General features: G+C 34.9%; 1 long non-coding RNA gene across 5 annotated transcripts; it reads left to right on the top strand.

Annotated features, from left to right (window-relative positions):
• Positions 1-6,323: 6,323 nt before the first annotated feature.
• On the top strand, positions 6,324-8,999 carry LOC103832589. Of its 5 annotated transcripts, none has more exons than XR_004452280.1 (6): positions 6,324-6,392; positions 6,519-6,604; positions 6,692-6,752; positions 6,933-7,319; positions 7,404-7,817; positions 7,892-8,999. It is a non-coding gene; the product is annotated as an uncharacterized LOC103832589 (long non-coding RNA). The 5 variants fall into 5 exon arrangements; XR_004452281.1 differs by having other exon boundaries at positions 6,933-7,062; positions 7,189-7,319; positions 7,404-8,827; XR_004452282.1 differs by having other exon boundaries at positions 6,933-7,062; positions 7,157-7,319; positions 7,404-8,827.
• The last annotated feature ends 3,818 nt before the right edge of the window (positions 9,000-12,817 follow it).

Below are 12,817 nucleotides of genomic sequence, written 5' to 3'. Positions count from 1 at the left end.
AATATAATTGAGAAAAGATAAATATTTCACGCATAACCCCAATAAAAAAATCAGCCATGAAATATAAAAGAGAGATTTGAATTACCTGAGATTTATTATCATTGGTTTCATTGTAACAGCAGAGATGATTTACGGATTCCTTCTCTAAGCCTTGAGTCAAAAAATAGGTAATTCTAACAAAAATATTTAAAGATGTAAACAATTCCCAAAAGATAACAAATTATATAATTGATAGGACAACGTCAATGAGTTTCAAAGTTTTTAAAAAGCTTTGAGATTACCTTTGGCTCTCAGACGTACCGAAGAGGATCACGCACAATAAATAAATTGCACTTGATTAGCATACACATCTTATATATTCTTGATAAGTGATTTAACTTTATAAAAAAAAAAGAATTACCTTTTTCGAAAGGGATGATCAGTTCCTGGATAAACAGAGTCGTCTCTTTTTGTTAGTTGAACCACTACAGATGCCAAAATATAGATAAGGATACAACATGGAGAGGAAGAGAACAAAAATAAAAGGAGAAGAAGAATCCCCAATAAAATTACCAGTAATGGTGTTTCCATCTATGAGTTACTTATTGATTATCATACATCTGCGTAAGATCACAAAAGTAGAATTTAAATTAGAACGATCAAAAACATATGAAAACTTAAAAGATAGATGCGTGAAACTAACAGGGATGGCATGATATTTATATAGCAAATTAGTTTAAGTTTCTAAATGATTTAGTTTTCAAGAGAAGCTATGAGATAGATTATCCTCTAATAAATTTTAATTCAGCTATGAGATAGAATATCATTTAATAAAAATTTTAAGATATTCTGATTATAATATATACATAATTTTTGTAACTCAAATCTTGCTATATATATATATATATTTAAATATTAAATGCATGATATTAGGAAAGAAGATATCTCGTGAGTTGATTGCAACTGATTTTTGATAAAATAAATCCCACTATAAGGATTTAAATAATCTATCTAATACTAAAAGGATTATATGAGGAGTAGAAAGGCTGTCCACGTCCTCATTTTAAATCAGCCAATAGATGAGTTCGATTTTGCCACGTGAACATCGCTGGATTAGAAATGGATTTCGGGTGGGCTTTCTAAAAATTATAAGCTCGTCCTTCGCAAGCCCAAAACCTATTTCTTTCAGCTTGCGATCACCCCCCCCCCCCCCCCCCCCCCCCGACTCTTCGGCTTTCATATCTTCTCCGATCTGTAAAGTCGAGTTTTGCGTTACCATGACCCACTTTTGATCAATCAATGATCTTTAAAATCTTTCTCAATGTTTCATTTTACCTCTGATGATTCTTCATCTTTCAAATCCAGATATTTCATGAATTTATCAACCACTTGGTATAAGTTTAGGGCCATACACACGAACCCTCACTACCCCAAACCAAGTTCTCTGTAGTTCCTACTTTTCTGCTCTTCTTTTCTTGGCTCACCTCGATTTTCTCTTCCTAATTTACATTCGACAATCACACTGTTAGTTGAGCTCAAGCTCATCAGAGAAGAAGGTCAAAATAGAAATATCTTTCTGTTATTTTCATCAATGATTCAACGTTTACATTATATAGTATTGAAACCCGGTTTATACATGTACCGAATACAATCTATATTGAACCAACATTAAACCAAACTGAATCAACGCTCATATATTAATATTCCCCCTCAAGATGGCGAGTATAGTGAATGGAGAGACATCTTGCCAATGAGTGCGTTGAACTGAGTAGGAAAGATAGGTTTGGTGAAAACGTCAGCTAGTTGACTAACAGTGCCAACGTGAAGCGTCTTGATCAAGCCACTGCAAATCCTGTCACGAACTTGATGACAATCCAGTTCAACATGTTTTGTTCTCTCATGAAAAACCGGATTATTAGCAATGTGAATAGCAGCTGTTGAATCACAGAAGAAAGCAATGGGCTTATCTTGAGGTGCCTGCAACTCATGACAAAGATTAGCAATCCAGACCACTTCCTTAACCGCAACAGACATTGCTCTATACTCAGACTCTGCTGAAGAATGAGAAGCCACATCTTGCTTCTTTGATTTCCAAGCAATAAGAGCTGTACCAAGGAACATACAAAAGCCAGAAGTAGACCTTCGTGTATCAAGACAAGAACCCCAGTCAGCATCAGTATAAGTCTTCAGTGTCAAATCAGATTCTGCAGAGTAGAATAAACCAAGACCGATAGTCCCTTTAAGGTAATGTAAAACTCTGTAGGCAGCCTTGAGATGAAGACTCTGTGGTGCGGAAGCAAATTGACACAATTTGTTTACTGCGAAGGTGATATCCGGACGTGTAATAGTAAGATACATTAGCCGTCCAACCATTCTGCGATACACAGTAGGATCATCCAAGATTGGTTGATCTTTATCAGAGAAAAGCTTGACATTAGGATCCATCGGAACAGAAGCCGGCTTGCAAGCCATCAAACCAGTTTCTTCTAATAACTCCAGGATGTATTTGCGCTGACAAATAGAAATCCCTTTACTAGATCTGGCAATCTCCAAGCCAAGAAAAAACTTCAAAGAACCAAGATCCCTTAGCTTAAACACTTCTCTGAGATTAGCTTTGAGTTGTTCCACTTCAGTATCATCATTGCTGGCAATGACAATATCATCAACATACACCAAAACGGCCACATATTTTCCACCAAAATTTTTGATGAATAATGTGTGGTCAGTCTGTGACTTAGCAAAACCCATAGAGATAAGAGTAGAGATAAACTTGAGAAACCATTGCCTAGAAGCTTGCTTGAGACCATATAAGGATTTTTGTAACTTACAAACCGCATTTGGAGGCAATGTTTCCCCCTGTTTTGGTGTATATCCTGGAGGAAGCTTCATGTAAATTTCTTCGTGTAAATCTCCATTTAGAAACGCATTCGAGATATCAAGTTGTGTGAGACTCCAGTTCTTAGCAGCAGAGACAGCCAAGAGTGTCTTCACAGTAGTCATTTTCGCAACGGGTGAGAATGTATCAACAAAGTCTACTCCCTCTTGTTGAGTATACCCTTTGGCGACTAATCTCGCTTTATAGCGTTCTAAAGTACCATCAGCATTCAACTTCACCTTATATACCCACTTGCAGCCAATAGCACGCTTTCCAGGCGGTAGAGAAACAATCTTCCAAGTATCTGTGCTTTCGAGTGCTATTAACTCGTCATTCATCGCCTTGAGCCATTAATCAAACCGTTTAGCTTGTGTGAAGGAAGAAGGCTCAATGTGTTTAGATAAAGCACAGATATAGCTTTCATACCCTTCAGAGAGCTTGGCAAATGAGATATAAGAAGCAAGAGGATAAGGAACATCAGTAGCAGTAAGATGACAATAATACTCACTAAGATGTTCAGGTGGTTTGCTGACTCGCTTTGATTTGTCACGGGAAGGAAGAATAGAATCCCCTGTTGTGTGTAACACTTCTGTAGAGAAATCAGACGATGCTGCTGGATGAGACTTCTCAGGAATCATATTCATCCAATCAGTATTTAAGAAATCCTCTGAGTAAACCGGCTTCTCCTCAGCATAAGGAAATATATCTTCATGGAAAGTTACATTCCTGGATATATGAACTTTGTTACTCTCAAGATCAAGGAGTTTATAGCCCTTGTAACCAGAGGGATAACCAAGAAAAACACAGGGTCTTGAGCGTGGCTGGAACTTATGTCGTCCTTTAGATGAAGTAGACATATATGCTAAACAACCAAACACCCTGAGATCAGAGTAAACGACTTTCTTTGACGTCAATAACTCGAAAGGTGTCTTGTTCTTGAGACGAGGAGTAGGAAGACGGTTGATCAGAAAGACCGCAGTCAAAACACAATCTCCCCAATGATCCAAAGGAACTTGTGACTGAAACATCAATGACCGAGCTACGTTCAGTATGTGTTGATGTTTCCGCTCCACCACTGAGTTCTGCTCTGGTGTCTCCGGACAAGAATGATAAGCAACAATACCCTTCTTCTTGAATAAAGCCGTGAAACGAAGCTCTGGAGCATTATCTGAACGAACTCCTTTCACTACAGCTTTATATTGAGTTTCAACCATCTGTAAGAACTCTGGAAAAACCGTGATAACTTCATCCTTGCTTCTGAGTAAATATAACCATGTAATCCTGGTGTGATCATCAACGATGGTGAGAAAATATTTGTAGCCTTCAGGAGTCGGTACAGAGAAAGGTCCCCACACATCTATGTGTAACATTTCAAACGGATGATCACAGATATTGTTATGAGAGATATACGGAAGATGTTTCTGCTTTGCGAGATGACAAACTGAACAATGATGTATTTTATTTCTCTCCTTTAATCCAAGTACATCATTCAGAGAATCAGTTTTAGACAAGGCAGGATGTCCTAGTCTATTGTGCCATAAAGCAGTATCAGCAACAACATTTGAGCAGAAAATTAAATCTGTAGTATCTTCTGTGTTTGATGAATCAGGAAGTGATGTAGTATCCAGCACATAGAGGTTTGCAATCTCTTCACCCAGACCAATCATCAGCCCCCTGGTAGGATCCTGTATCATGCAAGAACAACCATCAAACATAATGCGATAACCCAAGTCCTTTGTTACCTGACTCACACTGATCAAACTGAGACGAAACTCAGGTATGTAGAGCACGTTATTAAGAACGAGATGACGACTGAGTCTAACACTGCCAACTCCCTCAATATTAACACCCATTCCAGTAGGAAGAGTTACAGAGGCATTTTGAGTCACAGATAAAGTCTCAAAACGACTCTTGTCACAGGTAACATGGTGCGTAGCACCACTGTCTACAATCCATGAAGAAGAACCCAAAATACTACTGGTTGCCTGCAAGATGGCTACAAATCTAAGAGTAGATGAGGAGTAGGCCATACCAGGCAAAGCAGTAATGGTGGCACCAGATGAGGAAGCAGTAGACTGAAGGTTGGAAGGTTGCAGCTTGGAGTTGAAATACGCAATAACCCCCTGAATTTGATCCTTTGTCAAACTGTTGACCATATGAGAAATGTTATTCCCGTTGATCTCAGATTCCTCGAGAGCAAGTTGAGCGACCACTGGCTTCGTGTAGCTTGTAGGCTTTGCTGAAGGAGTAATCTTCTCTGTCTTATTCTTATGTTTATGCTTGAAATCAATCGGATAGCCGTGTATCTTGTAGCAAGTATCAGTGGTGTGTCCAGTGTAACCACAATGAGTACATATCGGCTTTTGTTGTTTCTGATGATGATAGTTTGACTGAGTCGCATAAACCACAGCAGGAACTTGTGAAGTAGATGATACCTGGAATGCAGAAGCATTCTGAAGAGAACTGAGATTCCTCTGGTTAAAATCCTGATCCAGAAGATTATATATCTCAGACAAATCAGGTACATTTTTCTTCATGATAATCTGACTCCTGATGATGGCATAAGACTCGTTCAAGCCTGCCAAGAACTTAACAATTTTAGATTGTTCAGCCTTTTTGTTCATAGCTTTGCAACAGTCACAGTTGTGGCAAGAATCAACGCAGTTATCACTATCCAGCTCATCCCATAAGGTCTTCAGAGTTGTGTAGTAGGTAGCTAGATCCATAGAGCCCTGCTGCAACGACCAAATTTGTTGAGATAGCTGATACGAACGCGGAAGATTTGTGATGTGGAATCTGGTGGCGAGATCCTTCCAGATTTCCGAAGCATCGTTGAATCTGAGAATACTTTTGTAAATCTGTTTCGAAACAGTATTTAGTATCCAAGATTTCACCATAGAGTTGCAACGAGACCAGATCCTGAAGCTAGAATGAGAATCACTTGGCCTAGCTAATGATCCATCGATAAACGCTGATTTGTTCTTCGCATCTAACGCAATGTTCATAGCTATACACCAATTATCGTAATTCGTACCATCAAGCACCTCAGAGATGATCGAAAGACCTGGATTGTCGCCGTTGGTTAGGTGAAAGGGAGAATGGATGCTATCGTACGATTCGGATGGAGCGATCGGGGTATTTGGCGGCGAAACTTCGGGATCTGCAGATCTCCGCGCCGATGCCGCTGCTCGACCAGAACGACGACCAACTCTCCTTGCGATCACCATTGTTGAGCGAGAAAAAAAAACGTGAGCAGAATCGAGTGAGGTTTGAGCCTCACTGCTCTGATACCATGTTAGTTGAGCTCAAGCTCATCAGAGAAGAAGCTCAAAATAGAAATATCTTTCTGTTATTTTCATCAATGATTCAACGTTTACATTATATAGTATTGAAACCCGGTTTATACATGTACCGAATACAATCTATATTGAACCAACATTAAACCAAACTGAATCAACGCTCATATATTAATACACACACATGGCTATACTTTGTGGCTATCGATGGTTTGATAACACACAATGATTGACTCTTGCAGGTAAGTTTCACTTATTGGCTCTATATATATCTATATATTGTGTGTCAAGTTTATGTACTTAATTGCTCTACAAGACCCGATGAATTGTGTCAGTTTAATCCATCTGTTCTTATTCGTGATTGAAAGACCGGAGGGCTGCTTAGATTTTGGGAAGCAAACGTCAAATGCGGTTGGGAGTTGATGGAGTGGATATGTTTCTCCTCCATGCCAAGGTTTTCTGATCTTAAATCTCAAAAAATAATAATTTAAGTTTTAAGTTTTTTGATCTTAAATCTCAAGTTTTCCGATCTTCTCGCAAGATTGCTGAAGACACTAAGGGCTAAACAATTGTCTCACCAAAAGGTCAGAGTTTCATAGATTGTAAGTAAGGCTCTCTTTGATTTGTGTAATCTACACTTTGTTTATACACTATGTTTATCTAATGCTTTAAACTCACCCGATATGCTCCTTATGTGATTTCGTAAGATGCAGTCAAGTTACTTGAGTGTTAGCTTAATTCATAATAGACTGTTGCTCATCCGTTTTTTTTTTGTTTGGCAGATGACAACTGCAATATCTATAGAGGATGTGAGAAGATAAGTTAAAACCTACGGGGGTTATCTGGATACAACGATCTGGTATAATTCTATGATGCGTTCGAGGAAAATGCCAGTGACTACATCGTTATAGAGTAAGAAAATCATTTTGAATTGTGTTTCTTCTTATTGCATGTTTTCTTGAATCTAGCCTCTGAAACAATAGTAAGTAAAACTCATTGAATGTAGAATTATATAAATTGCTGTTGGTTTATTTGGAGGTGGAGAATAGACTAATGGAGTGGATGCAGCAGCGCTTATGGTGGCCAAAGCTGGGAGCAGCGACGGTCCTTCCATTTCATGCTTAAACAGCCCAACTTTCCTTCATGTTGAGCTACGCAGAGAAACTATGGTACACAACTAATTTAGCTCTTAATAGTGAGCTAAGATTGATCATTATTTGAAGCCTTTTTATGAGTGATCATCCATGTGTCAGGTGAAGAAGCGTTACAGAATACAAGGCTCTGTTTCCCGCAATCGTTTTTCAACAGTACGTAAGAACATCATACTGGTTACATCTGATCAATATCTCTAGCGATAATATATTGTTAGAAAGATTCTTATGCTTGAAAGTTACAATGATATTTTGTGGAAGCCGAGTCTCCCCAGACGAAGTTGCAGCTAGAGGTGTAGAGTTCATTAACTGGTGGTTACCATGTATACTAAAATAACATTTTTGTTCCTTTTTAGTTACTAATTATTTTCCCATTGATTTGAAAATATATATATGCCATTTGCTTTGTCAACGCTCTGGATAAGGAAAGAAAAGGAGATTGCAAATATATCTCACAGTGTCTTCCTGCATGGTGTCTTAACATAAATTACGACATACGATAGAGTTGTCTTTAGAGTAAGCTACCTTAACGCATAAACCTGAAGAAATGCATGAACTGTTTGCTAATGAAACTATTCAACATTTTCCAGCTTCAAAAAGGTTATGATCAATATTATAGTCTCTGAGATACATGCATCAGACGTGCATAAAACTATTCATCATTTTCCAGCTTCAAGGTTAGAAGGTCAAGCTCCTCAAATATTTCCCACTATTTGTCACACAACAAACCGAGTTGTATCACAATTAAAAAATAAAATATCACACTGTAATACTATTTGTAGCTCTAATGTAGTATTTGAATTCATTATTTTATTCCATTCTAAACAAATGTTTTCATCGCTAATATATAAAACATGACCAGACTGTCTGCTTGAATTGTGTTAGCAACCTTCTTGACACCAAACTCATATTGTTCTTTTATTTTGATACTTTATGCTTGGTGTCATGTAATTTTGCTGCAGTTAATATATCAACTTTTCCATTTTAATTAGTTAATTAATATTTTTGACTAAGTTATATGTTAGCTTTGAGTGAAAGATGTTTCCAAGAACTGAAGAGTGGTTGGAATAGATGGAAGAAACAAGCTACTTTTGAAAGAGCCATCGGCAATGCAATTTTGTCAGATTATATTTCATCTGATTCTTGAAAAATTCAAATACTTCAAAGATTTTGTTAGACTACATTTGGTGACGTTTCCAAGTAAGCTATATATACACACACCAAAAATGAAAATATATGGATGAAAACAATTCGTTTCTTTTTATCTTTTTCTAACGTGAAGGCAATTATTTTCAATAAATAATTAAAATCCTAAATAATACTTTAAGAGAATTTTTTACAATAGATCATTATTTATTATTAAAAAAATAGTAGAAACATATACATGCATGTGTTAGACAAATCTAGGACCCACAAATTACCAACCAACAAAATAAAAAATCTACATAAACAAAATTTACAATACCCACAGAAGATCAAGAGTATATAACACACCATATATTATAAAGACAAAGAACAAAAAAAAACAGAAATACCAACAAATCACAAGTTATAATGTACTTCACGCTTAAATATTTGTAGTATTGGTATCTTAATGTAACTTAAAAAGACATAAACTGAAAACCATCACAAAATATCCATTGTAAATTTAACGAACAAACAAAATTTGTTTACAAAAAAATATAACTTAAATAAAAATAAATTACATTATGCACATAGCGTGGACCGGCCACTAAAAATTTAAAAGTATGTAATTATATTTCTGTTTATCTACTAGAAATTGTGTGTAACAAAACAAAACCATAATTAAAGTTTCAAAAGATAATAAATGTAACTAAACATTTAAATTTCAAAATATAATAAATTTTCTAATATTGCAAAGTCTTTCTAAAGAAAAATAATAATACAAGGTGATACAATATTTTTATGTAAAAAATAATATATTTTCATGTATATATTTAAACTTTACTTATTTCTAATAATCTCAAAATCAATGATTTGTGAGTGAAATAATATTAATATATTTATAAATTCATTCTTCAAAAATATCAAAGAAAATATACTAATTTTTTTAAACTTTATTAAGAAACATATTAGCAGTAAAAATATGTATTTAAATTACCATTTCAAAGATTATTCGAAAAATTGGTGCATAGGGAAATTTTTAACTTATACTATTCTGCAACATAATAAATATTTAAAAAGTTAAGAAAAAAAACAAGTTAATGCTTAATAAAAGAAAACAATATACTTATCAAAATTACACAATTTTTTATTTTTAACAAAAGCAAATACATCACATTCCGCGCGTAGCGCGGACCGATCCTAGTAGATAATAAGGAAAGAATAAGGAATTTTAACGTTAAAACCCAACAATTAAGTTTGTTTTGGGTAAAAACCCTCAAACTAAGTATTTAACGAAAAACCCCCTAAACTAATTTTATTTAATGAATTAAACTCTAACATGTCATAATTACCATTACTACCGGTAAATCTTTAGTTTAAGGGTTTCCACACTAAGTAAACATAGTTGAGAAATTTTACCATTAAAAATGAAAAAATTCAAAACATTGTAATAGGAGGATAAATTTTCAAAATACATTTTATAAATTAATGTATAAGCTTCTATAAATGACTTAGAACCTCTTATAATAATTTAAAACATCTGATAAGCCAATATAAGTAATTTTATAAATGTATATATAATCTTATAAATGATTTATAAAGCATGCATTGAATTATTAGACATTAATAGTTATTATGATACTTTATATACACATATAATTCTTTCTATACGAATATAAAATCATTATATCAATTCAACTAAACATTTTTGTTTATTATTTTATGTAATTTATAAATATATAAAAAAATTGATCGCATTATTACTCTTTCATAGTTTCAACAATTAGTTACCATAAATAATTATTTCTAATATTATGTAGATTATTTGGAAAGTGGTAATTGAATTATTCCTTTTAGATATAATTATAATAAATAAAATTAAAAATCATCGGTCAATCAAATTATAACAATTTGAAGAGTTTATTTATGATCAACACGTAATAAAAAATCATTTATGTGTATTCTCAATCAATTTATAGTAGGATTTATATTTTTCTAAATAATTTATAATATTATATAAATATATCAAAACGTTTAATTAAAAAGATTGACCTGCTCATCCACATGGGTATTGGTTCTTCTGATATTTTTATACATTGATATTTGTTTTACAAAGAAACAAGAAGTGTTCTACAAAGAACAAATGAGATAAACTCAATAAAAGGGAAAAAAGTTTGTCTTTTTCATGGAATGAGATTACATACTTATAGTAGCAATGGTCAAAGAAAGACATAAATAAATTGTGGAAAACTAGAATTTAGAAAACATAAACAAAGACTAAGACTAAAGACTTTTATAGAACCGAGAAGTTTAATTTTGACTAGTCTTTGAAGAACTCTTGGCAAGCCACGACCATGACTTATTTGTTGACTCCCTCTTGGTATCTCGATAAAAATGAGCTTGGAATGGACTGAGGAAAGGGCTGGTCGGATTTGGAAAGAAACAAACCCATATTGCACTTTTTATGAACTTTTCCTTGAGCTCAATAAGGCTCATTTCGCCCAGCAGCTAAACCAGCTCGTGTCACTTAGCTCACTCAGCTCCAAAGTAGTGTCACTTAGCTCGTCCAGCTCCAAATTAGTGTCACTTAGCTCATCCAGCTCCAAAGAAGTGTCACTTAGCTCACTCAGCTCATCCAGCTCATCTACTCTCACTTCAACTGGTTTTAGATCAGTATGCTCGCCATTAATCCATCATGGTTTGTACTTTGTTGAAGAACCATATGTCTTAGCCATGGTCACATCATCCTGGATCGGGTCTACGATCGGAGGCGCATCATTCCCTCCCTCTTGAAAATGATTTGACCTCAAATCCATTTTACCTGTATCAGACGGAAATGAATCAGACAAAAAGAATTTAAAAAAACATGTACAACTTAGCGAAGGAAAATTTTGGAAAGAAACTTCCTTGCAGTTTTGATGCCATTTTCTTCGAGTACATGCATCTCTAAATCTCAAACTGATAAGCACGGCCTATGCTTCTTTTCCTGACACTTCTTGGAGACTGGACCCGTTTATCCTCGACACTCAAAATAGAAACTAGAATACCAGAATCATTGTGCAACATGTACTTGTTCAAATAAGAAAGCAAAGTTTCTTTCCTAGAACACCAGGATCATACCTAGAACATGTAGCACACGTTTCAGCCTTTCAAAATTCACATCAAAGTAAGCATTACAGGCCAGAATGTATCAAGGCACAAAATAGTATTGAACATTTTCAAAATATGCCTATCTTTCTCAAAATCATAACACAAAAGAGTAAGTTCAGATTGAAAATCACTTATCAAAGGCTCAATATGTTTTTCAAAGAATGTGTTGTAAACCACAGTATCATCAAAGCTCAAAACAAAACAATTATTAAGCAATGATCTCAACACATGCCAAGGTATATCAGTTTCAAAACACAAAATATCAAGCTTCAAAACAGAATCACAAAAATCGGTTTCAACTCTAGGTGATTTCTGCTCTAGCAAAGTCTTAATATCATTAGTTCGTCCAAGGCACAAGTGGATGCAAACAAATCACCAATGATCAGTTCATGTTTATAAAAACTCAGATCAAAACCATTTTCTTTGAAGACAAATGAATCAAACGATTTTCTAGCACAAAAAACAGGTTGTTGCAAACCAAGCTCTAGTGATTTTTCAAGATGATCAAAACCCTTGCTATGTTTCAAAAACTGATCAAAACTCAAAACAAGATTAGAATTGATGTCATTGCCAATTTGAAAATGTTTTTGATCAGAAAATTTATCAGGTTCAAACAGTTGAAAAAAGTTAATCATGTTTTCAAAAATAGAGTTTGAAACACAAAATTCTTTAACTTTGTCAAAACTAAAACGTTTAACATCTTCCGAATTGATCTTAACAAACATTTCAGGCAGAGAATTAATCAAATCAAGTTTCTCACAGTGCTCTTGAATATCTGTGGACAAAGGCGTAGGAGTTGTGTCGGGATCAAAGCAAAGTTGGTTCTCCATGATGATGGATGTTATGCTTGGTGCTTCTGCTTCAAAGGTTGAACCAGTTCGTCTTTCTCATCAAAGATGGGACCTAGATCATCGTCCATGGGTCTCCTAGTGCCAAGAAGCGGTTCTTGATGCGAGTAGTCGAATGGCTCTTCCTCAAAATCCTGTGAAAATAGTACAAGACTACTCGGATGCCCCGGTTCGAAACAAGTTAGTCCATTGGTCTCTTCATCATCAAACATAAAATCAGATTTTGGAGAAGGAAGATCACATTCATCCTCACAAATGATCAAACTTTCAATCAGCTCTTCATCATATTCATCAAAAATTGGTAAAAAATATGAAAAATCTTTTAAATCTTCAAGGTTGTTTTCAGATTTACCTTTGGGTTCTTCATTCATGAATATTGATGGTTCAGCTACT

This window comes from Brassica rapa, chromosome A10 (genome assembly GCF_000309985.2).
Source record: "Brassica rapa cultivar Chiifu-401-42 chromosome A10, CAAS_Brap_v3.01, whole genome shotgun sequence".
Classification (NCBI taxonomy): domain Eukaryota; kingdom Viridiplantae; phylum Streptophyta; class Magnoliopsida; order Brassicales; family Brassicaceae; genus Brassica; species Brassica rapa.
Note: the sequence above shows the minus strand (reverse complement) of the source record. Positions and strands in the feature narration are given on the sequence as shown.